Source organism: Hemitrygon akajei, chromosome 30, assembly GCF_048418815.1.
Source record: "Hemitrygon akajei chromosome 30, sHemAka1.3, whole genome shotgun sequence".
Lineage (NCBI taxonomy): Eukaryota > Metazoa > Chordata > Chondrichthyes > Myliobatiformes > Dasyatidae > Hemitrygon > Hemitrygon akajei.
Window position 1 is genome coordinate 6,435,835 of NC_133153.1, and position 26,031 is coordinate 6,461,865.

Genomic DNA, 26,031 nt, shown 5'->3' on the forward strand with positions numbered 1-26,031 from the left:
TCAGAAGGGTGTGGGTCAGTGCATTTCCAAAGACGCTCAAGAAACCCACAGTCAATTGGCACTACCTACAGCACTTTAATTATTTCACCCCTTCACCGTTATTGCAGTGGGTGCCATTCACAAGCCATGCTCTGCTTTCTCCTCTGATGTCACCTCCCTGCCCATGAGCTCTAGCGCAGGAAGGGCAAGAGTGGCCTATGCCCACAGGCTCCCCTTCATGTCATGCAGCAAATGGACCCCAAACAGATCTCTATCCCTTCATGATCACAGGATGCAAGTCCTGGACTTCAATACCCAAAAGCACCTCTTTATTCGCCTTGACCAAATGGAAAGGAGTAGTTCAAGATGGCGGCTTAATGCTATGGAAATGAACCAGGTCCGCCTCCTGCAATGAGAAAGACGTAGGAAGTGGGCGGCACGGTGTGCAGGAGGTAGGGCCGCTGCCTCAGCCTGCCAGAGACATGGGCTTCAATCTCCACTTCATGTGTTACGTGTATGGAGCTCCTCCCTGGGACTGTGTGGGTTTCCTCTGGGATCTCTGGTCCTCTCCCACCTCTCAAAGATATGCAGGTTGGTAGGTTAATTGGTCACTTTAAATTTCCCCTGGTGTGTAGGTGAGTGGCGGAGTTGACTGGAATGTGTGGAGAATAATGGGTGATTGATGGCTGGTGGTCCTATTCCGTGCCTTATCTTTCTGTGCCTCTATAACTCCACAATACTTCAGGCACGCATGAAATAGTACTGGAGGAAAGCCAGAAAAATCATTAATCATTTAATAAATAACCAGCAGCCAGTTCTTTAACTTCATACTGTGACTTGGCAGGATCCAAGATGATTTGATGAGCAAAGCTATCGAAAATGTACACCCCTGCAACATGTTGCAGTCATTCAATCCGGAGCATTAATCAAACTCTGTAATCTTCCCTTGACCTCCTTCGTGAGCAATACTGCAACTTACTTGTGAGCAACAGCGGCTCAGAGGGTGCTGAGCCCAACGTGGGGCCTCATCCTGTGTCAGGTGGTGCAGGCAATGACTGATGAGGTGAACTCCCCTCTCCTGTTACACTGGGACTTTATGTGCTCCCAAGAAAGGGCCTTGAATTCCTCAAGTCAGTTGCTAAATGGTCCGACTTCATTTTGAGAAACCGAGGGCCAGCTATTCGTGAGGGTCAGTAGGGATGTTGGATGGACATTCTCAATGAGACTTCCAGTACTTCTCCTGGTCATCCTCGACCTCGGCTGATCTCGGGCTGGAGGGCCTGATTTGTGATCTTGTTGCGAGCATGAAGACTACATGGCATGCCCAGTGCAGCTGCCTGAGTGCGATTCACTCCATTTCGCCTGGGAGAGGATGCTGACACTGGTTTGCTTAGCCTAACGGTTCCAAGCTTTTGGCAGATGCAGCCTCGGTGACCCTTCTCCAATGCCCTAAGGCACCTGTGATAGGTAGCCCATGGCTCTAAGATGCTCAGGAAAACAGGAATGGTGTCCAGTAACCACGAGACTTGTGCAGGGTTTGAGGTCTTGTTCTTTGACACACTTTCCTCAGATGACCAATTGCCGTACAGTGTTGATATCATTGTCAGCGTCTGGCTGTGTAGAGAGGTGGCTTTTCAGATATGGGAAATGGTTCTACAGATATTAATTTAAAGTCCATTCCCTCACTGCTCCCATGACATAGTTGTGCCAATAATTCAGAACTTGGTTTTCAAGTCAGTACCCTTACCACTGTTGTCTACATACTACAGTTCTCTGACTGAAGTGGTGATGCTTCTGGTGGAGGTGGCCATTTTCCTGCAGGTGTATCTACCGAGTGGAACTCTTGTTGCCTTCAAACTACCACATGGCAGTCTGACACATTGAGTGAGGAAACTTTTGGGGCAACGTTGTCACTTTGTTTGGTGCTGGCTTGCACCAAGATGAAGTCAGCTGTGAACCTGTTGGTTGATTCTGTGGCTTTGTGTTGTCATGTGGCAGAGTTAAGATACAAGTGTGTTCCTGCTGGCAGCCAGACATAAGTAGTGTGTTCCATTGATGTCCGTAGTTGACAGAGTGGGTAGCATTTGCGAAGCCAAGTAATGGCACACCCAACAGTGATTGCTGCTCCCCAAACTTCCCTTGATGTTGTTGTGTGATGGGTAGACTCTTCTATCTCATGTTTGTTAACCTTACTCTCGAAACAGAACATCTTTTAAGATGAAACAGTTGTAAGCAAACTTCCAACGAACAATTTGTTTAACTTCTGGTCACAAATGGAAGTCAAACTTCTGTTCTTAAAATGTGAATAAAAAGCACTCTTTCCAGAACGGCTTTGCAAATAGGCTCTGTATTTTAAAGATGCTCAGTCTGTAAAGGTCTCTTCATCTGATTTGTTATTGCTGAATAAGACAATGGGCTGTTTAATTTAGGTTGTTTTAAACAGACAAGCTGACTGTTAAATCACTTAGTTCAAGGAAGCTTGCAGAACCACATAGCATATCAATAACTGTTATGTTTATAGTTTGAAAGGTTTACGTATTCGAAGATGTTAGTTTTACAGCATTCATAGTAGCGAGCTAAGATTTATGTCACTGAAAATGTTTGTAAACCATCTGCATTAAAAAGGTATCTAAGGAAATATCACGTGCTTGTGAAGTCACCCAAGTGGCTGAAAAGGAAACATGTTTGTTTGCACCTTTGGTATAACTTTTTGTTTTATAGCAGTTGCACACATGTTTTAGAAATGCTTAATCCTTTATGTTTGAGAAACACTTTGTGTTTTGTAAATGGCTTGTGTTTTAGAAATGGTTTGTAATTGAGAAATGTTTAAGAAAGAAATCGTCTGTGAGTTTTTAATATGTTATAAACAAGTATCACTGAAAATAAAAGAGTTGTGTTTTAAACTACTTTTTTTTAGCTGGAAATATCTTTTCCCTGGTAGGGAGAAGGGATGCACCACTCAAATTGTGATTATTGGCAGCTAGACTCACCGTGGAGAAAAAAGCAGAGAAGTAAACTAGTTTTTAAAAGATTGGGTAGTTACAGTATAATCTCCTCTTAGTGAGATACTCATGGTTATCTACATCTGATAGGCCTTAAACTCTTCATTTGAGTTTAGAGTTTTGCAGTCAGTAAACCCAACGCCATCACAATAGCATGATGAAGGTCAAAGGAGCCAGCAGAGAGAAGCCACACTGCGATCATTCCACACTGAGGGAAGTCAAATGAAGAAAGTGAAGTGGCTACATAGGTTGATGAGATGGAAAGGAGGCTGTTTGGCATGTTTGCCTATATTGGTTAAGGCATTGAATTCAAGAGTCCAGGAGATATATTACAGTTTTATAGATCTCTCATTACACTACATCTGGAGCATTGGAGCCAACCCATTATAGGAAAGATGTTGAGACTTAGGAGATGGTGCAGAAGAGGTTTACCAGGATGCTGCCTGGATTAGAGGGTAAGTGCTATAAGGAGAAGTTTGACAAACTTCAGATGATTTCTCTGGAGCAGTGATTGCTGACGGGAGCTCTTTGAAGTTTATAAAATTATGTGACGCATAAATAGAGTGTCCTAATCCCACAGCCAAAATGTCTAATAGTTAATGGCATCCATTTAAGATGAGAGAGTGTACATTCAGAGGAGAAGTGTGGGCCAAGTATTTTAACACAAAGATTACTGTGTGCCTGGAATATGCTGCCAAGGGTAGTGGTGGAGACATTGGAGGGGCTCTTAGATAGACACACAATGTGCACAGAATGGAGGGATATGGACAATGTACAGGGAGAATGGAGGGATATGGACGATGTACAGGGAGAATGGAGGGATATGGACAATGTACAGGGAGAATGGAGGGATATGGACGATGTACAGGGAGAATGGAGGGATATGGACGATGTACAGGGAGAATGGAGGGATATGGACAATGTACAGGGAGAATGGAGGGATATGGACAATGTACAGGGAGAATGGAGGGATATGGACGATGTACAGGGAGAATGGAGGGATATGGACGATGTACAGGGAGAATGGAGGGATATGGACGATGTACAGGGAGAATGGAGGGATATGGACAATGTACAGGGAGAATGGAGGAATATAGAAGCACAGAAACATAGAAAACCTACAGCACAATACAGGCCCTTTGGCCCACAAAGCTGTGCCAAACATGTCCTTACCTTAGAAATTACTAGGCTTACCCATAGCCCCCTATTTTTCTAAGCTCTATGCACCTATTCAAAAGTCTCTTAAAAGACCCTATCATATCCACCTCCACCACCATCGCCGGCAGCCCATTCCACACACACACCACTCTCTGCGTAAAAAACTTACCCCTGACATCTTCTCTGTACCTACTCCCCAGTACCTTAAACCTGTGTCCTCTTGTGGCAACCATTTCAGCTCTGGGGAAAAGCCTCTGACTATCCACACAATCAATGCCTCTCATCATCTTATACACCTCTGTCAGGTCACCTCTCATCCTCCTTCGCACCAAGGAGAAAAGGCCGAGTTCACTCAACCTATCCTCATAAGGCATGCTCCCCAATCCAGGCAACATCCTTGTAAATCTCCTCTGCACCCTTTCTATGGCTTCCACATCCTTCCTGTAGTGAGACGAACAGAACTGAGCAGAGTACTCCAAGTGGGGTCTGACCAGGGTCCTATATAGCTGCAACATTACCTCTCGGCTCCTAAATTCTATTCCATGATTGATGAAGGCCAATACACCGTACACCTTCTTAACCACAGAGCCAACCTGCGCAGCTGCTTTGAGCATCCTATGGAATTTGACCCCAAGATCCCTCTGATCCTCCACACTGCCAAGAGTCTTACCATTAATACTATATTCTGCCATCATATTTGACCTACCAAAATGAACCACTTCACACTTATCTGGGTTGAACTCCATCTGCCACTTCTCAGTCCAGTTTTGCATTCTATCAATGTCCCGCTGTAACCTCTGACAGCCCTCCACACTATCCACAACACCCCCAACCTTTGTGTCATCAGCAAACTTACTAACCCATCCCTCCACTTCCTCATCCAGGTCATTTATAAAAATCACGAAGAGTAAGGGTTCCAGAACAGATCCATGAGGCACACCACTGGTGACCGACCTCCATGCAGAATATGACCCGTCTACAACCACACTTTGCCTTCTGTGGGCAAGCCAGTTCTGGATCCACATTTAGGGAGAATAGAGGGATATGGACCATGTGCCAGGAGAATGGATGGATATGGGTGATGTGCAGGGAGAATGGAGGGATATGAATGATGGGCAAGAAGAATAGAGGGATATATACCATATACAGGGAGAATGGAGAGATATGGACAACGTGCCAGGAGAATGGAGGGATATGGACTATGTGCCAGGAGAAATGAGGGATATGGATGGTGTGCAGGGAGAATATAGGGATATGGACCATATCAATTTCATCAACTTTGCCTCTAACTTTCACCCAGCCCTCAAATTCACTTGGTCCATCTCTGACACTTCTCACCCCTTTCTTGATCTCTCGGTCTCCATCTCTGGAGACAGACTGTCCACTGACATCTTCTATAAACCCACTGACTCCCATAATACCTTGATTATACCTCTTCTCACCCTGCCAAATGGAAAAATGCTATTCCCTATTCCCAGTTCCTCCGTCTCTGCCACATCTGCTCCCAGGATGAGGCTTTCTGTTCCAGGACATCTCAAATGTCCTCTTTCTTTAAGAATCGTGGTTTCCTACCGTCATCAATGATGCCCTCACACGCATCTCCTCCATTTCCTGCACTTCGGCCCTCACCCCATCCTCCCGTCACCACAGGTGACCGTGTTCCCCTTGTCTTCACCTACCACCCCACCAGCCTCCAGATCCAACATATTATCCTCCGCAACTTCCGTCACCTTCAACAGGACCCCACCACTAAGCACATCTTTCCCTCTTTTCACAGGGATCATTCCCTCCATGACTGCCTGGTCCACACGTCCCTCCCCACAGATCTCCCACCTGGTATTTATCCCTGCAAGTGTAAGTGCTACACCTGTCCCTACACCTCCTCTCTTACCACCATTCACGGCTCCAAGCAGTCCTTCCAGGTGAGGCAACACTTCACTTGTGAGTCTGTTGGGGTAATCTATTGCATCCGGTGCTCCCAGTGCAGCCTCCTCTACATCGGCGACACCCGACGCAGATTGGGGGACCGCTTCGTTGAGCACCTCCGCTCCGTCCGCCACAACAGACAGGATCTCCCGGTTGCCACCCGCTTCAACTCTCCTTCACATTCCCATTCAGATATGTCTATACATGGCCTCCTCTACTGCCATGATGAGGCCAAACTCAGGTTGGAGGAGCAAAACCTCATATACCGTCTGGGTAGTCTCCAGCCCCTTGGTATGAACATCGAATTCTCCAACTTCCGGTAATTCCCTCCCTCTCCCTTCCCCCATCCCACCTTCACTCTGCCTTCTCTTCCAGCTGCCTATCACCTCCCTCATGATTCTGCCTTCTTCTACTACCCATAGTGCTTTCCCCTTACATTCCTTCTTCATCTCTCCTGCCTATCCCCTCCCTGCTTCCCCTCCCCTACCCCTTGATCTTTCCTCTGGTTGGTTTTCCACCCTTCCCCCACCTTCTTTATAGGGCCCCTGCTTCCTCCTTCTTCAGTCCTGACAAAGGGTCTTGGCCCAAAACTTTGACTGCTTGTTTCAACGGATGTTGCCTGACCTGCTGAGTTCATCCAGCTTGTTTGTACATGTTGAAGTGAACCATGTGTTGGGAGAATGAAGGGATATGGACCATGTATTGGGATACAGGAGGGATATAGACCATATGTTGGGAGAATGGAGGGATATGGACCAGGTGCCAGGAGAATAGAGAGATATGGACCATGTGCAGGGAGAATGGAGGGATATGGACGATGGGCAGGGAGAATAGAGGGATAGATACCATGTACAGGGAGAATAGAAGAATATGGACCATGTGCAAGGAAAATGGATGGATATGGACCACGTGCAGGGACAAAGGATAGATATGGATCATGTGCCAGGAGAATGGATGGATATGGTTGATGCGCAGGGAGAATGGAGGGATATGGACCATGTGCCAGGAAAATGGAGGGATAGGGACCATGTCCAGGAGAATGGAGAGGTATAGACCATGTGTTGGGAGAATGGAGAGATGTGGACCTTGTGCATGGAGAATGGAGGGACATGGACTATGTCCAGGAGAATGGAGAAGTATAGACCATGTGCCAGGTGATTGGAGGGATATGGATGATGTAGAGTGAGAATAGAGTGATATATTGCCCAAGCGCAAGGAGAATGGATTTAGGAATAATTTGCTTAATTAATTCACACTAACATTGTTGATGAAGGACCCTACCCTATATAATGTTATTCTATGTTCTCTGTTCTAAAAAGTCTCCAGTGCTGACTTTCCTTTTGGCAAGAGTGATGAGATACGTATAGTTACAGCAACTGGATCTGTCTCCTTCCTTGGCTGTGAATATGTGGCCTCTGAAATTGCCTGCAGTATTCTTCACAAACATGAGAAAATCTACAGGCGCTTGAAACAAAGCAACGCACACACAAAATGTGAAAGGTTCAGCCCAAAACTTCGACTGTTCACTTTTTTCCATCGACGCTGCCTGGCCTGCTGAGTTCCTCCAGCATTTTGTGTGTGTTGCCCCGGCATTTTCTTGTGTTCTGGTTGGTGCGTTCTGGCAAAAAAAACCAAAAAATATCTTCATGGCTATTAATTATGATGGTCTTCTGGGCAATCCAGACCTTAGGGACATTCTGCGGATCCTGTTGGTGAGGGATTGTCTGTGAAAAGAATTCTTAAACCCTCTGAGAATTTCCGCACTGATGTTGCCATGGTAATATAGGTGCTGCTGTTTCAGGGCTGGCCTGATGTAGGTAACAGAATGGATGAGGTACTGTAGACTCCATTTGGCAATCAGGTGACCAGTAAAGCAAGTTTATCACATTAACAACACACACAAAGTGCTGGAGGAATTCAGCAGGCCAGGCAGCATCTATGGAAAAGAGTAGTGTTGATGTTTTGGGCCGAGACCCTTCAGCAGGACTGGAGAACAAAAGCTGAGGCATAGATTTAAAAGGTGGGGGGGGGGGGGGAAGGGAGGGAGAAACACGAGGTGACAGGTGAAACCGAGAGGGTGAGGGGTGAAGTAAAGAGCTGGGAAATTGATTGGTGAAAAAGCTACAGGACTGGAGAAGGGGGAATCTAATAGGAGAGGTCAGAAGGCCAAGGAAGAATGAAAATGGGGGAGGAGCACCAAGGGGAGGCGATGGACAGGCAAGGAGATAAAGTAAGAGAGGGAAAAGGGGATGGGGAATGGTGAAGGTGAGGGTGGGGTCATTACTGAAAGTTCAAGAAGTTGATGTTCATGCCATCAGGTTATAGACTACTTAGATGGAATATAAGGCGTTGTTCCTCCAACCTGACTGTGGTCTCATCACAACAGTGGAGGAGGCCATGGATAGACATATCGAAATGGGAATGGGAAGTGGAATTAAAATGGGTGGCCACTGGGAGATCCCACTTCTTCTGGCTGACGAAGCAAAGCAGTTTCCCAATCTTCATCATGTCTCACCAATACATTGGAGGCCACACCAGGAGCACTGGACACAGTAACTGACCCCAAAAAACTCACAGGTGAAGTGTCGCCTCACCTGGAAGGATTGAAGTCACCACATTAACTTTTAATGAACTTTTAGAACATTTTACAAAGCATGGAATAAAGATTGGAATGTTTATGAGTTTAAGATGGAAACTGAAACATCACAAACCTTAAATCATAAGAAATTTTTTTTTAAATTTTAAACTTGACATTTTGAAAGCTTGGTCTAAGGGAATGACAAGCCAGGTAGTAAAGCTGGTTTCTTCAAGTCAGTTTGCTGAAAGATGATTATAGCTAAGATGATTATTAAAAACTTTCTTACACTACATGTCTGGAGTTATTACAGCAAAAGTTAACTTGCAAACGCCTAAAGGAGAATTTTTATTAATTCAATGTTTTCTGCAGGTTTCACTGGAGAGGGCACAGTAGTGTTCCTTGCCCTGTTAAAGGGAAATATTCACTGATGTTATTACTACGCCTGTGCTTTCCCCAGTTGTTGCTTTAAATACCCTCAATAACACAATAAGTGCGGAGAATCTCACATTTATTTCTAGTCTTACATTCTGTCCATCACGGTTGCAGATTTATAAGAAGAAACAAGGCATGAAAAGCCATCGTATTCTACAAATGGTGATCAGTCCATCTGTTACCGAAGCAAGGGCAAGAAAATTTCCGTTCAGTTTGTCCTTGATTTCTGTTGTCAAAGCGCAGCACCTAACAGGAAGGAAGGGCTGGATCTTTATCCAGTCTTAGGTTTAGTTCATGTGTCATTGGTTATAGTGTTTGAAGCTTTGACCACTTGTTTGTTTAATCGTATGGCTTACACTTTGGCAGAGTATTATTCAGAACATTAAATGATTCAATCAGGAGACATTCCTCAAACAGAAAGATCAAGAGAAAATAAACATATTGAGCAAACCCGCAAAAGTGGACATTTGTAAGGCCAGAAATTAAAATAACAACAGCCAAAATCAAGCACAGATGTAGAACGAAGACAGCCATGTACAACTTTGGAATAGTTTTCTTAATATTTAAATGAAAAAAGGTAATATTATCCTTTATGATATGAGTCAAGTGTAAAGAATGTCATATGAAGACAACAGAATGGGTGTGAGTGGAATAAAGACAGAACATGAAAGAATGAGGAATAGAAGATGAAGTCTTGCCCTTCGGCCAGGACCAGCTGCTTAAGGGGTGCCTGTGAATCTGTAGATTGAATTAGATTTATTCATCACATCAATATTGAAACATAGAGTGAAATGTGTCACTTGCGTTAACAACCAATCCAGTCTGAGGATGGGAAGGGTGAAGCCTACAAGAGTCAGCATGTATCCGGCACCAACATAGTATGCCCATAATATTCGGCGGAACAACATACAAGAAGCAACAACAACAAAACAAGCCCCTTTCCCCTGCACACCCCCGCCCCCCCCCCCCATGCACAGATGCCTTCCAGCCCCAGAACAGGCTGCCTCCTGTGCTTCTGACCTCCTGACCGTGGCCCTGGATTCACAGGTTTGAGGTCTACAAGTCCCTGATATTCAGCAATATTCAAAGGTTTACACCAGCTTCCAGCACTCTCAGAAAGAGCATGCTGTTACTGTAATGTTACAATTTGATCACACCTTTCAAATGCAAATGACAAGCAAACTGTTCCTTGAGGCACATTACTGGAAGTTTTCATTTAAAACAGAAGTTTATAGATTTGCAAATACTGAAGAACTGGAGGAAGGCCAAGTAAATAAATATCTTCATACCTTGTAAAGCATTTTGATTTATTTTAGTGCATTGTGCCAGTCTGGTCAACCTTCATTGCTGAATAGCTTCAAAGAATGAGTTATGGCAATGCTTTATCTGTACAAAACCAGAACTGGCAGCCAAAGATATTTAATGCTCACTGTGTCTTCGTCAGCTGATGAGACAGGATGAAATGTTCCCTGCATTGGCACTGAGAGATATTCCACTTTCAAGAAAGTGTATTTTTAATTTCAGCAGAAATTCTCAGATGATTATGTGCAATTATTTCTGCAGAAGTTGCAAGACTTGCTGTTGTAGCTACTCAATGGAATATCACATTGATTATTGAGCAGAATTACTTTTATTCAGGTGCTGCAGTATTTTTATATCAATCTCTCTGCCTTTCTCACAGCTGTTAGAGTGCAAGTGTATTGGGTGAGAGCCATTGGCTTCAGTAGATTGGAATACTGGGCACGTTTCTACCGGGATCAGAATAGCCCTACATGAGCAGAGGAGGGAAGGAAGCACAGTGTTTGCCCTCCGCTGGGGATCTCATGACATAGACTGGGAGTAGTTTAAGGGACCAGCCAACTGACATCTGGAGGTAGCGAGGGCCTTTGGTTTATTACTTCATGGAGCAGTGAATGTAATTGGAGAAGGTGATTTGCAAAACCCTGATAGAAGTCCAAGAATTCCATCTAATGAAAATGAGATTTGATTTATTCAGTCTCTATAAATCATTTTGCACCGAAGCTATCCTCTCTGCAATATTCTCGTGCTTGTCAACAAGTGTGGAGCAGCTTGGATACAGCATCTTAAATTGCTGTCAATTTCTATTCTCAGATTTTATGCTCTTGTAATTTAATATTAATTCTACTGCATCATTCGAACCATGCATGAGTTAATTGAATGCTCCACTCATCCGGCCCCCATCCTTCTCCTTCCCTAAAATGTATTCCCAGTTCCCATTTTCTCCATTGCTACATTGGCAGTTCAAGCCTAATAGAATCCTGGAGTTTCACAGTGTAGAAGTGTACCCTTCAGAACACCATGTCCATGTAGATACTTTTGCCTGGCTACGCCAATCCCGTTTGCCCACACTCTGTCTGTATCTTTCTGTGCCCTGTCTATCCAAGTGCCCATCGAAAAGTGTAGCGTTTCTATCTGATTCTACCACTTTCACCTGGCAATGTGCTCTAGGTATCAAGTACTCTGAGCATAAAGGACTTTGCTCTTTAATTCTCCCTCTTCATTGACATATAAATATTCACTATTTGCCATATCTACCTTCCCTATGTCTGTCAGCTCAGCCCTCAGCCTTCTTTGCTCCAGGGAAACTAACCCAGCCTTTCCAATTTCTCTCCATAATTAACGTTCTCCAGTCCAGGCAAAATTCTGGTGGAACTGCTTTGCATTCTCTCCAGCACAACGTTTTTCCTTTGGTGTGACCATCAGACCCGTACACAATATGATGGCAAAATACAGTATTAATGGTAAGACTCTTGGTAGTGTGGAGGATCAGAGGGATCTTGGGGTCTGATTCCATAGGACACTCAAAGCTGCTGTGCAGGTTGATTCTGTGGTTAAGAAGGCATACGGTGCATTGGCCTTCATCAACTGTGGGATAATTTCTTGGTGTTCACCTGGTGGAGAATCTCACCTGGTCCCTCAACACCAGCTCCATAGCAAAGAAAGCCCAGCAGCGTCTCTACTTTCTGCGAAGGCTGAGGAAAGTCCATCTCCCACCCCCCATCCTCATCACATTCTACAGGGGTTGTATTGAGAGCATCCTGAGCAGCTGCATCACTGCCTGGTTTGGAAATTGCACCATCTCAGATCGCAAGACCCTGCAGCGGATAGTGAGGTCAGCTGAGAAGATCATCCGGGTCTCTCTTCCTGCCATCACGGACATTTACACTACACGCTGCATCCGCAAAGCAAACAGCATTATGAGGGACCCCATGCACCCCTCATACAAACTCTTCTCCCTCCTGTCATCTGGGAAAAGGCACCGAAGCATTCGGGCTCTCACGACCAGACTATGTAACAGTTTCTTCCCCCAAGCCATCAGACTCCTCAATACCCAGAGCCTGGACTGATACCTTGCCCTACTGTCCTGTTTATTATTTATTGTAATGCCTGCACTGTTTTGTACACTTCATGCAGTCCTCTGTAGGTCTGTAGTCTAGTATAGTTGTTGTGTGTTTTTTTTTCTCTGTGTTGTTTTTTACGTAGTTCAGTCTAGTTTTTGTACTGTGTCATTATGGTGAACTACATATACCTGTCTGGACACGCCCCCTGCTGACTGCTCCTGTGGCCCCTCCCACTGACCGTGGCTCCTCCCATAGACCCCGGTATAAAGGCAATTGAGGCCTGAGCCCGGCCCTCAGTCTCCAGGATGTAGTATGGTGGTCAACTACTGCTTATTCTTTCTTCCAGTCAATAAAAGCCGATATCTCGCCTTCACGTCTCAGAGAGCTATTGATGGTGCATTAGTCATGTAACACCATGGTCCTGAAAAACGTTGTCTCATTTTTACTATGTACTGTTATGGTTGAAATGATAATAACAGTGACTTGACTTGACTTTAGGAGTCAAGAGGTAATGTTGCAGCTGTATAGGACCCTGGTCAGACCCCACTTGGAGTACTGTGCTCAGTTCTGGTCACCTCACTACAGGAAGGATGTGGAAACCATAGAAAGGGTGCAGAGGAAATTTACAAGGATGTGGCCTGGATTGGGGAGCATGCCTTATGAGAATAGGTTGAGTGAACTGGGCCTTTTCTCCTTGGAGTGACAGAGGATGAGAAGTGACCTGAGAGAGGTGTATAAGATGATGAGAGGCATTGATTGTGTGGATAGTCAGAGGCTTTTCCCAGGGCTGAAATGGCTAACACAAGAGGGCACAGATTTAAGGTACTTGGAAGTAGGTACAGAGGAGATGTCAGGGGTAAGTTTTTTACGCAGAGAGTGGTGAGTGTGTGGAATGGGCTGCCGGCGACAGTGGGGGAGGCGGATACAATAGGGTCTTTTAAGAGTCTCCTGGGTAGGTACATGGAGCTTAGAAAAATAGAGGGTTATGTGTAACCCTTGGTCATTTCTAAGGTAAGGACATGTTCAGCACAGCTTTGTGGACCAAAGGGCCTGTATTGTGCTGTAGGTTTTCTATGTTTCTATGTACTCCAAGTTACAATAATCCCTCCGTTGACTTTGTCCTGCTCTCTTGGCAAATCAAGGGCCCCTCCTACCCCAGTCTTTCTCTCTTCTCATCGTATTGTGCTTGAGTACATGTCCCTGCAGGATCAGACAGTTTCTATTCTGCTGTTCTCTTGATAAAGATGAACCCCTGATCTCTCACTTTTTGTCATGGCCCTACTCTTTATCTGTTGAGCTGCACTGCACTTTCTCTGCAACTGCAATGCTCTGCACACTCCCGGTGTGTGGAATAATTTGTCTGCATCACAGACAAACAAAGCTTTTCACTGTATCTGGGTACAGCTGACAATAATAAACCAACTACCAATTGCGTGCCAACTGCTTTCTGATTGGACCAGAGATGCACCAGTGCTTGTAATCTATATAGACAATAGACAATAGCCAATAGGTGCAGGAGTAGGCCATTCGGCCCTTCCAGCCAGCACCGCCATTTACTGTGATCATGGCTGATCATACACAATCAGTACCCCGTTCCTGCCCTCTCCCTATATCTCTTGACCCCGCTATCTATAAGAGCTCTATCTAACTCTGTCTTGAATGCATCCTGAGACTTGGCCTCCACTGCCTTCTGGGGCAGAGCATTCCACATATCCACCACTCTCTGGGTGAAAAAGTTTTTCCGCATCTCTGTTCTAAATGGCCTACCCCTTATTCTTAAACTGTGGCCTCTAGTTCTGGACTCACCCATCAGCGGGAACATGCTTCCTGCCTCCAGCGTGTCCAATCCCTTAATAATCATATATGTTTCAATCAGATCCCCTCTCATCCTTCTAAATTCCAGTGTATACAAGCCCAGTCGCTCCAATCTTTCAACATATTACAGTCCGGCCATTCCGGGAATTAACCTTGTGAACCTACGCTGCACTCCCTCAATAGCAAGAATGTTCTTCCTCAAATTTGGAGACCAAAACTGCACACAATACTCCAGGTGGGGTCTCACCAGGGCCCTGTACAGCTGCAGAAGGACCTCTTTACTCCTATACTCAATTCCTCTTGTTATAAAGGCCAGCATGCCATTAGCTTTCTTCACTGCCTGCTGTACCTGCGTGCTTGCTTTCATTGACTGATGTACAAGAACACCTAGATCTCGTTGTACTTCCCCTTTTCCTAACTTGACTCCATTTAGATAGTAATCTGCCTTCCTGTTCTTGCCACCAAAGTGGATAACCTCACATTTATCCACATTAAACTGCATCTGCCATACATTTGCCCACTCGCCCAACCTGTCCAAGTCACCCTGCATTCTCATAACATCCTCCTGACATTTCACACTGCCACCCAGCTTTGTGTCATCGGCAAATTTGCTAATGTTACTTTTAATCCCTTCATCTAAATCATTAATGAATATTGTAAACAGCTGCGGTCCCAACACCGAACCTTGCGGTACCCCACTGGTCACAGCCTGCCATTCCGAAAGGGACCCGTTAATCGCTACTCTTTGTTTCCTGTCAGCCAGCCAATTTTTAATCTATGTCAGTACTCTGCCCTCAATACCATGTGCCCTAATTTTGCCCACTAATCTCCTATGTGGGACTTTATCAAAAGCTTTCTGGAAGTCCAGGTACACTACATCCACTGGCTCTTACATCCACATAAACAGCAAGGATGCGTATGTAGGATGAATAAATTTGCAAACGGCATTTCATATGTATTCTTCACCACCATATTGACATATGTTTCCACTTTCAGAGAACTATGGACTTGCACCCCAGGTCTCAGCTGATCAACAGTTCTCGGTCCCCTACCATTCGGTGTATGTATCTAAACCCAATTAGACATCTCAAAATGCCTCATTTTGCATCATGTGCCAATAGTCCACCTAACTTTGCATCTGATCTATATCCTGTTGTAGGTTAGAAAATGTTTCTCACTATGCACTGCACAACACACACACACACACACACACACACACACACACACACACACACACACACACACACACACACACACACACACACACACACACACACACACACACACAGTTAATTGAGACTCATTGGGGCTAGTACATTTTGGCCCAATTAAGTGGGTGATCCAATTAGCTGAAGTTTCATGGAAGTAGTCAAAAAGTTAATAAATTACATATTTAAATAAAATACAGAACAAATTAGAACACTAGCAATACCACTACAGTACTAAAAAACTGTGATTAGTTCATAATATTTATCGAAGGAGGAATTCATTCAGTGTTCTTTTCATTGACTGTAAGTATACACAATTAGTGCAGACACCTAGTGCAGATAATGGACTACCTTCAAACACTGCTTTCAATGATTGCATCCTCCAAATCTTCATTTTCATTGTAACATTTAAGATGATTGTTGTTACCTACAATTATCTGTAGTTCACTCCAGCCATTTCTGGCATCTCCAAGCCTGAATGTTTGAAACTGCATTGAGTAAAACAGTTCTGAAATATCTTACTGCTTACTCTTTCCAACTACCAGTGACAAAAATCGCTGCTTTTCGAACACAAGCACGTGCAACTGATGCTATTTAAAAACTATTTACTTTAAGCACAGTGTAGCGCACGTGACTGACTCTACTTAGAAATTGTTTCACAACAATTAAGCGGCATAGCATCCCAAATAAATGAAAGGAATACCAGCTATTTCCTTGATTAGTTTTTGTTCTTTAAGAGTTGTTCCAATACAGTGGCCTTCCCAATTAACCAATGGTCCAATTAATCAGAATCCACAAACAACAGCACTGATCATTGTGGTACACCGCCGGTCACAGGCTTTCAATCCTTTCAACCACCGGCTCCCATGGCTCCCACCACCAAGTCAATTTTGGATTTGATCAACCTACTCACCTTGGATCCCATGTGCCTTTATCTTCTGGGCCAGCCTACCGTGCAGTACCTTGTCAAATGCCTTAATGTTTCTACAGACAATGTCTAGCACACTATCTTCATCAGTCTTCTTAGTTGCCACCTCCACAAAAGCTGTCAATTTAGTGGGATAGGATCTATCCACAGAAATCCATGCTGACCATCTTTGATCAATCCCTCCCTTTTTCAAATTTCCTGTGCCTTAGAATTTTCTCTCGTAATTTCTCTACCACTGACATAAGACTTACTGACATTTCCTGTTAGAGCTACCCTTCCTAAATAAAGGAAAATGTTAGTTATCCTCCAATCTTCCAGCAACTGACCTGTGACTAATGTAGATGCAACAATATCCAGCTACCTCCACCCTAGCGTCCCATAGCAACTTGGGATAGATCCATTTCAACCCAGGGGATTGGTCAATTTTTATGCTTCTCTTCAGATCAGACAACTCAGCATTTTCAGCTCCAATACTGTGAGTTCACTTTGATTGCCTTGACCTCCTGTTCCACTCTTATTTTGATATTAATTCAGAAAGTTTGTGAAATACAGTAACTGGTGCAAGCTGAACTGCCACTGCACCGTCTGACACAGGGAAGCTTGTTCTTAAGCTTTGACAATACCCGATAATTATGTTTTTTAATTCTCCACAAAATGTGCACCCTGGCTATCTAGTTGTCTAACCTCATCTAATATTTTTCTCAATCTTTTAAGCATTAGGGCGGAGGATAAGAAATAATTTTGGCACTGACCAACTAGTCGTCTTCTCCACTTCACATCAGGTTCCAGTGAAGTCAATATGACGGAATAATGAAAGTAAGTTAGTACATGAGCAGTGGTGGATCTATCTGTTAACTTCTTAAATTTGACTGTTTAATTGATATTTTCTTTGCATTTTAACAATTAATCATCTGCTTGTATTTTATATAAGTAACTGCTTACTATGTTTCCTGGTGGTTGTAATATGTACTGTATATGCAAGTTTAATATGTCTCTAGTGGTTATACAAAGTATAATTCTGGAAAGCTATTGTCAGTAAATGTGAATGGAACTTTTCATATCTATGGATACAAAAATATCTTACCATAAGGCAGCACCATCTTCTTTTCTCAGTTCCTTTGTCTCTCTCTTTACTGAGTAGACCTCTATCACTGTCTGTCCAACTTTCCTTTGTTCAATCAACTCTTACTTAAACGATCGTGAAGCAACAAGTTTTGTGCCTGTTTCCTGACTTCTGAAAGAACCTTGGATCAAAAATGCCAGAATCTAACAGCAGTCGCTACTTATTCACCCAACCCACAAGGAAGATACAAATTTTGTAAAGCTATCAGAGATGCTAAGGGCTAGTACCAGTCTAAAATTGAGTCCCAGACAAGTTATCAGTTGTGACAGTGCTTACGTTATGTAACGGGTTGCATACGAAGTCAGACAATATTGCCAACATCAGCACATCCCTTCCCAATGAGCCTCATGCATTCTATGCATGCTTTGAACAGAAGGAAATAAGTATGCCACCACCCCCCCCCCCCCGAAAGCCTCCAGTACACTGACCCCACGATCACCGTGTGGACATAAGATCAATCTTCTGAGAGTGAAGCCATGGAAAGATCCTGGCCTACATAGTGTCCCTAGCCATGTCCTTATATGCTGTGCATATATGCTGGTGGGATTATTCTAAAACTCTCATTGCTTCACTCTGATTCCCTCCTCCTTTAACAAGACAACAATCATCCCAGTAACTTAGAGAAGCAAGATAACATACATTAACGACTACCGACCACCCAGTAGATCTGACACCCATCACCAAGAAGTGCTTTGAGAGGAACACATCAGCTCCAGCCTCCCAAATAACCTTGACCAAGTGTAAACCGCTGCTGGTGAAACTATGGCAGATGCCATCAGCCTCACCCTGTACATATCTCTGAAGCATCTGGACACTAAAGATACCCATGTTAAACTTGTTTATTGACTACAGCTCTGCCTTCAAAGCCTTAATTCCAAGCTAACTCATCATCCAACTCCAGAGCCTGGAAGTCAACAGAACACAATCAACAAAAATAGTCAGCAGCATTCTGCCACAATTATTCTGAACACTGGTACTCCACAAGTTTGCAAAATCAGACCCCTACTCTTCTCCCTGTACATTATTGACTGTGTGGCTGGATTCTGCTCTAACTTCACCTACAAGTTTGTGGATCTCAAATAATGACGAGTGAGAGTACAGGGTGGAGATAGAGAGTTTAGTAACATGGTGCCGTGACACAACCTTTCCCTCGTGGACAGCAAAACAAAAGAGATTGACTCAGAAAGAAGGTGGTGCACATGCTCCTGTCTACATCAACGCTATTGAGAGCTTCAGGTTCCTTGGAGTGAATAGCTTGTCCTGGTCTAACCATGCAGACTTCATGGCCAGGAAAGCTCACCAGCACCTCTACTTCCTAGGAGGCTGAAGAAATTTGGCATGTCTCTGTCAACCCTTATCAATTTGTATCGATACAACAGAAAGCATCCTATCTGTTTGTATTGTGGCTTTGTATGGCAGCTACTTTACACAAGACCACCAGAAATTACAGGCAATGGTGAACACAGCTTAGCCATCATGGAAACCTGCTTCCCCGCATGGACTTCATCTACACTTTTCGCTGCCCCAGTAAAGCAGCCAGCATAATCAAAGACCACACCCAACCAGGACATTTCCTTTTCCAATGTACAATCAGACTCAAGGACATCTTCTACTCTGCTGTTATAGGACTATTAAATAACTCTCTAGTATAATAACAAGGTCTTTAACCTCACAGACTACTCGTTATGATCTGACATTGCACTTTCTCTATAAATGTTGCATTATTTTCGCTTTACCTTTTTCTAACTCAATGCACTGTGTAATTATCTGATCAGAATCTGAATCAGGTTTATTATCACTGGCATGTGAGGTGAAATTTGTGAACTTAGCAGCAGCAGTTCAATGCGATACATAATCTAACAGAGAGAGAGAGAGAAAAAATTAAAATAAAGCATACTAATAAATAAACAACTAAATCAATTATGTATATTGAATAGATTTTTTAAAAATGTGCAAAAATGGAAATACTGTATATTAAAAAAAGTGAGGTAGTGTCCAAAGCTTCAATGTCCATTTAGGAATTGGATGGCAGAGGGGAAGAAGCTGTTCCTGAATCACTGAGTGTGTGCCTTCAGGCTTCTGTATCTCCCACCTGATGGTAACAGTGAGAAAAGGGCATGCCCTGGGTGCTGGAGGTCCTTAATAATGGACGCTGTCTTTCTGAGACACCGCTCCCTAAAGATGTCCTGGGTACTTTGTAGGCTAGTGCCCAAGATGGAGCTGACTAGATATACAACCTTCTGCAGCTTCTTTCAGTCCTGTGCAGTAGCCCCTCCATACCTGACAGTGACGCAGCCTGTCAGAATGCTCTCCATGGTACAAATAGAGAAGTTTTTGAGTGTATTTGTTGACATGCCCAATCTCTTTAAACTCCTAATAAAGTATAGCCGCTGTCTTGCCTTCTTTATGACTACATTGATATGTTGGGACCTGGTTAGATCCGCAGAGATCTTGACACCCAGAAACTTGAAATTGCTCACTCTCTCCACTTCTGATCCCTCTATTAGGATTGGTATGTGTTCCTTCATCTTAACCTTCCTGAAGTACACAATCAGCTCTTTCATCTTACTGACATTGAGTGCCAGGTTGTTGCTGTGGCACCATCCCACTAGTTGGCATACCTCACCCCTGTACGCCCTCTTGTCACCACCTGAGATTCTACCAACAATGGTTGTACTGTCAGCAAATTTATAGACAGTATTTGAGCAATGCCTAGCCACACAGTCATGTGTATATAGAGAGTAGAGCAGTGGGCTAAGCACACACCCCTGAGGTGCACCAGTGTTGAATGTCAGCAAAGAGGATATGTTATCACCAATCTGCACAGACTGTGGCCTCCCAGTTATGAAGTCGAAGATCCAATTGCAGAGGGAGGTACAGAGGCCCAGGTTTCTCAATCAGGACTGTGGGAATGATGGTGTTAAATGCTGAGCTATAGTTGATGAACAGCATCCTGACGTAGGTGTTTGTGTTGTCTAGGTGGTCTAAAGCCTTGCATGAACAATATGCAAGACAAGCTTTTCACTGTAGCTTGGTACATGCGACAATAATAACCTAATTCCAATACCGCTGAAGAACATAACTTAGTTCTTTTGTAAGAAAGGTGAGAGGGGAGCTGGAGAAGGGACTTTAGACAAGAAATGTGCTCACCTCAGCAAAACATGACAGTATGATGCATCATCACCAGGGTACGTTTGAAAATAAATGGCCACATTGATCCATTGAGAGTAATTTCAGGAATGAATGACATTCAGAAATCTGAAGCATTTGCTTCTCCAGGCCTCCTTGGTTTCTTGAATGGGTTGAAGGGGTTCTGAATGAGCCTTGTTCTCAGACAACTCTGTCTTCTGGGACTCTTCTGGTTATTTAACAGAGACAATATTTGTGATAATATTTGAGAGGGAAAAGAAATCATGTCCTGAGGTTTATGATTTTATTTGTCAAAAGCTATGGAAAAGTATTGTAAGAAAAGTGGTACATGATGATTGGGGGCGGGGGGGGGGGGAATCAGGAAGTTATATGAGAATGCTGAGTATCTTCAAAGGAGGTTTGTCCTCAAAGTCTGCAAATTGATAGTTCATCAGATTTTCTGTGGGAGTTTATCCTTGTTTTTTGCGATAAATGTGGATACTCAGCAATACATAGTTATTGCACAGTGTTTCTGAAATCCTGTACCAACACCCTCAGTAACTGACTTTTAGAAGGAGAATACAGCATACATATCCACAATTAGCACAAATAGCTCAATGAGAGCATTCAGCAGAGCTTATTTAGATAGTGATTGGGAAACATTAGTGTCATAGAACACTACAGCACAGAAATAGGCCTTTCGGCCAGTCTGATCTGTGCTGAACCATTAATCTGCCTAGTCCTATTGACCTGCAGCCAGAACATAGCCCTCCATACCTGTCATCCATGTACCAATCCAAAGTTCTCTTAAATGTCGAAATCAACTCCCCATGCACCACTTGCACTGGCAGCTTGTTCCACACTCACTACCCTCTGGATGAAGATGCTCCCCCTTAAATATTTCACCTTTCATCCTTAACCCATGACCTCTAGTTGTAGTCTCACCCAACAACCCCAGAGGAAAAAGACTGTTTGCATTAACCCTATCTATACTCCTCATAATTTTGAACACCTCTATCAAATCTCCCCTCAGTCTTCTATGTTCCAGAGAATAAAGTCCTAAACTATTCAACCTTTCCCTATAACCCAGGCTCTCAAGTTCCGGCAACTTCCTTGTAAATTTTCTCTGCACTCCTTCAAACTTGTTTACATCTTTCCTGTAGGTGACCAAAACTGCACACAATACTCCTAACCATTTGCTTTATTTGCATTCAAACCTCTGTAATCTCTCACAAATTACATAAAATACTTTGTTCATTTTCTTGACAGAGTGGATAAACAAATATTTTATTTGCTACCTGAATATAGATCATGGGGATTTTCAGCCTTGGACATATTTTCAAGTTATGGAATGCATCACCAGCTGGTATGGGGAGAGGGCACGGGCTTCTGCACAGGATCAAAGTAAGCTGCAGAGAGTTCTAAACTTAGCTAGCTCCATCATGGGCACTAGCCTCCTTAGTATCCAGGACATCTTCAAGGAGTGATGCCTCAGAAAAGTGGCATCCTTCATTAAGGATGCCTATCAACCAGGACATGCCCTCATCTCATTGTTACCATTGGGAAGGAGGTACAGATGTCTGAAGACTCACACTCAGTGATGAGGAACAGCTTCTTCCCCTCTGCCTTCTGATTTCTGAATGGACATTGAATTCGTCAACACCACCTCACTACTTTTTTATATCTGCTTTTGCGCTTATTTAACTATAGACACACTCACACACACACATTTCACAACATATGCAAGTGATACGAAATCTGATTCTGATTCTGACATGAGCTGAGTGACATCTGTCAATGGCTTCTCTTTCCTTGTGAGTGCTGGTTACGTTGCTGTGTGCGGAACTGGTATAGCGAGCAAAGTGGATGGTTGGTGCAGAACACAATGACTTTGATAGAACAGGTGGTCTTTCTCTTCCCTTTATACGCGCATGGAAGGATCGTAATATTTGTTTAACTTTGCATTGAAACTTTTAGTTAGTGGCTACAGCCATCTCATCAAAAGGATATACTGTCATCATATAGACATGTTTGTCATTCCTGTTTAGATATGCACAACTTAGCGATTATCTACATTTAATCCATTTGCCATACTTCCCTCCCATTTGTCTGAACATTGAATGAAGTTTCTGTCCATTACATCTGTAACTTGGTATCACAAACATAATTTATATCACTGAAAGTATTTCACTTAAAGATGTTTATGAAACGTGTAAACAGCAGGGAACGGAGGGTTACTGAGCACTGGCCCTCAGGAACAGCTTTGTCCAGTTCCCATCGCTTTCTTCAGCCATGGGAAGAGTTTGGGGAGGAGCTCAAACCAGCCAACTGAAGTCACAAAGGAGAGGCAGGTTGGCGACTTACACTCCTGGTGTGTTGTCGTCTTCTGTGTAGCCAATTTTACTATTTTACTTTAACTCAAATAGTTCCTCACGCCTTTAAAAAGCCAAAGGGAAAATTTGCATTTTCTGTTCCTAAACAGAATTTTGGAACAAGTTTAGAATAATCTATCCCCTAGTTCCTGTTGGGTGGATGTGGTGCTGTGACGGTTGGCACCCAGTCGCACTGTGGCACCATTTGGTTCAGGTAGTGCTGTGATAAAGAAAATCGAGCTGCCACAGCAGGTCCTTCTAGATCACGAATAAAGCTGGTGCAAGCCTCAGATCATTCTGTCTGCAACTCCATTCATGATTCGGAGTCACACAACAAAAGCGTCACAAAGGCTTTCGAAAAGTGAGAAGACATGGATGTGTTATATCCCATCAGTAACACAGACACCCATTCATCACAGTTTCCCAGTGAGGCATCTGTCAGCTAAGTGATCTAGCTTTCCTACTTCATTTTTTGTCTAAAATAATGCGCCGCGGGCTGTTTTATATTACTGCTCCTACAGCAGAGTTGCTGTTGGTTACTCTGGGATGTGAAAACCTTCAGAGAAGGACTGCTGGAAATTCCTACCTGAAATCACTGAAACGAAGGCTGTGGGCTTCAGGATGGCAACAGCACTCATCACCATTACGTGAGATGCCACTACTTCGAGGAAAATCGCCGAAGATGTAAACTATTTCATAGTTATGTACAGCTACAGCACAGAAATGGACCCTGCTGACCAGCATTCACTTTCACACTAATCCTACCCCACCCTGTTCCACCCTCCGCTCAGGAGGAATTTACCATTTCACCGAACAACCCACACGTGTTTAGGATATGGGAGGAATCCATGTGCTCACAGGGAGGGCATGCAAACTCTCCAGACAGCCAGTTCTACAAAACCAACTAGCACTGCAAGGCAGTGACTCTGCTGCACCCTTTATCTCCTTGACCGACTTCTCCAGGGTGGTTTTATCAACCTGCCGGACAGCAACCAAATGGTTAACCGTGGAATCACAGAACATTTACTGAAGGCAGTCGTTTGACCCAGTGTGCGCTGGTCGGGAGACAGACATTCATATGTCTTTCCAGCTCCGCGTCTGTTCACCCACGGGACGTGGCTGTCCAAGATCTGTTTAAATATGACCAGGTCTTTGCTCCCAACACCCTTTCACCCAGTGAGTTCTAGATGCCCACCACTCTCTGGGAGACAGATATCGCATCGTTTCCCCTCCAATCTATATATAAATTATTTTAGTTCCAAGATCCTGCCTGCCCTGGTTTATGACCCCTCTGCCAAGGAAAACAGGGCCTCCCATTTATTATACATTTCACATTCCCCCAGGATTTTGCTGCAGTCTTCCAGGGGCATTGGGTTCTAACCGGCTCTTCTGGGCTTCCATAGAGGACTTTAGCTGAAATGCAGTGATGCTTTTCTTTAGACCGAGCTCCCATAAGGCCACCAGGGCAGCTAGTGGTACTGCCCTCACCCATTTCTCAGCCGCTGAGCCAACTGCATGCTCTGGCTCCCTCATGGTTCTGTTGCTTGACATCCTGCACCCTCCCAACACTCTGCTACCAATCACTGGAACGCATATTGTCCCTACACTGTTGAGGCTCGGACGCTTTGCGACCGACTTGCCCTCCATCTTTGGGGCTTCTGCCCCGAGACAGGACTGGGTCTGTAAATTCTCTGCCATCTCAGTGGCAGACACATTTATTAATCCATTGATCGTGAACAACGTGCCTCTTTACACTCTCTCCCTAGAAGCTATTTATTTTAATTGGAGATTTATTTCTGTGAATTCAAAGGTTTTAACTCTCCTTCAAATCATTTCTTATTCCTGGATAACAATTAACAACGCAGTTAAACTGAAGCTTCCAATAAATGAGACATGAAAATGGAAGCAAACTTTAAAAGATGAGCTCCGAGGAAAATTAAGGAAACTATACTGGATGAAAAAAAAGCTCCCGATTATTGCCTGTGTATTTTGGCAGAACTGGATTGGATCAGTTCAAATATAAACAGCAGCTGAATCAGAATTACAGTTACAGACTAAATAATGGATCTCATGCTCCTCAGTGCATCTGCAGCCAGTCAAACCACTTCTCATGCATGGATTTAACAGAAATGCTTCCTCAAGAAAAATTATCTTGGCGATTTACACTTCAAAGGTGCAACTCAGTCATGACAGAGCTTCCTGTACTGAAAATCTGGCCGGTCCCCAGCTCAATGTGTGAAAGCACTGAACATGACTAGTAAGTGGAACACATGCAGTTTAAAGCAGCCTTTCCCATGCTCTCTGCGTCTACCATTTATTTGATGTGTAGATCTGTGCTGTGTTGTTAATATCCCATCTCATAACATTGGAGACATCAGTCTTAATACTTTTTTTTATTTGACTGTATCAACACTGCACACTCTCTGCAAAATATTTCATAAAATAAACAGAGTATCTTTTGTGACTTTTATTGTAGCTAACGAGGAATCACCAATCTTCTGAAGGTCAGGATGCTAAATGGTTCCAGGAATACCTTGCAGAATGTACGGAATCATGTAGTCTACAGAGAAACATGTTTTTCCTGTGATGTCTGAACAATTGCTTGATTTATGGAATTATTACAAAACTGGATATTTATTTGTGCAATGACTAAGCATGATTTGTTTTGATACATTTTCATATGAAACAAGAAACACACAGAGACACTTCTAATCAATCAACAATTGATGAATTCAGTTGAAAGTCAGTACTTTCAGGGGAGCAAACTCTGTATGAGAGTAAGCACTGGCTGCCACTGTTTGAATTTCCTCATTATAGAAGTGGTGGCCATTTGTATTGTACTTCTGAAATACCGAGGCTGACTTCAGTGGAAGCAAACCTCAGCAGTGAAGTTCAGAGTGCAGCAAAGACTGCTTGGCACATTTACCAAAGAAATCAGAAATTAATTGCCACTTGAGTCTCTGTCTTTGTCTGTGACCCATGGGAGAAAAATAGAAAATGTCCCTTTCATTGGAAGCTA

At 43.7% G+C, this 26,031-nt stretch overlaps 1 long non-coding RNA gene across 1 annotated transcript in view; it reads left to right on the top strand.

Moving 5' to 3' along the window:
• LOC140718775 (uncharacterized) overlaps positions 1-25,594 on the top strand; it is a 112,819-nt gene extending 87,225 nt beyond the window's left edge. Inside the window, exons 2-3 of the long non-coding RNA XR_012096786.1 lie at positions 17,103-17,204; positions 25,489-25,594. This is a non-coding gene — a long non-coding RNA (uncharacterized lncRNA). The remainder of the gene's footprint in view (positions 1-17,102; positions 17,205-25,488) is intronic.
• The last annotated feature ends 437 nt before the right edge of the window (positions 25,595-26,031 follow it).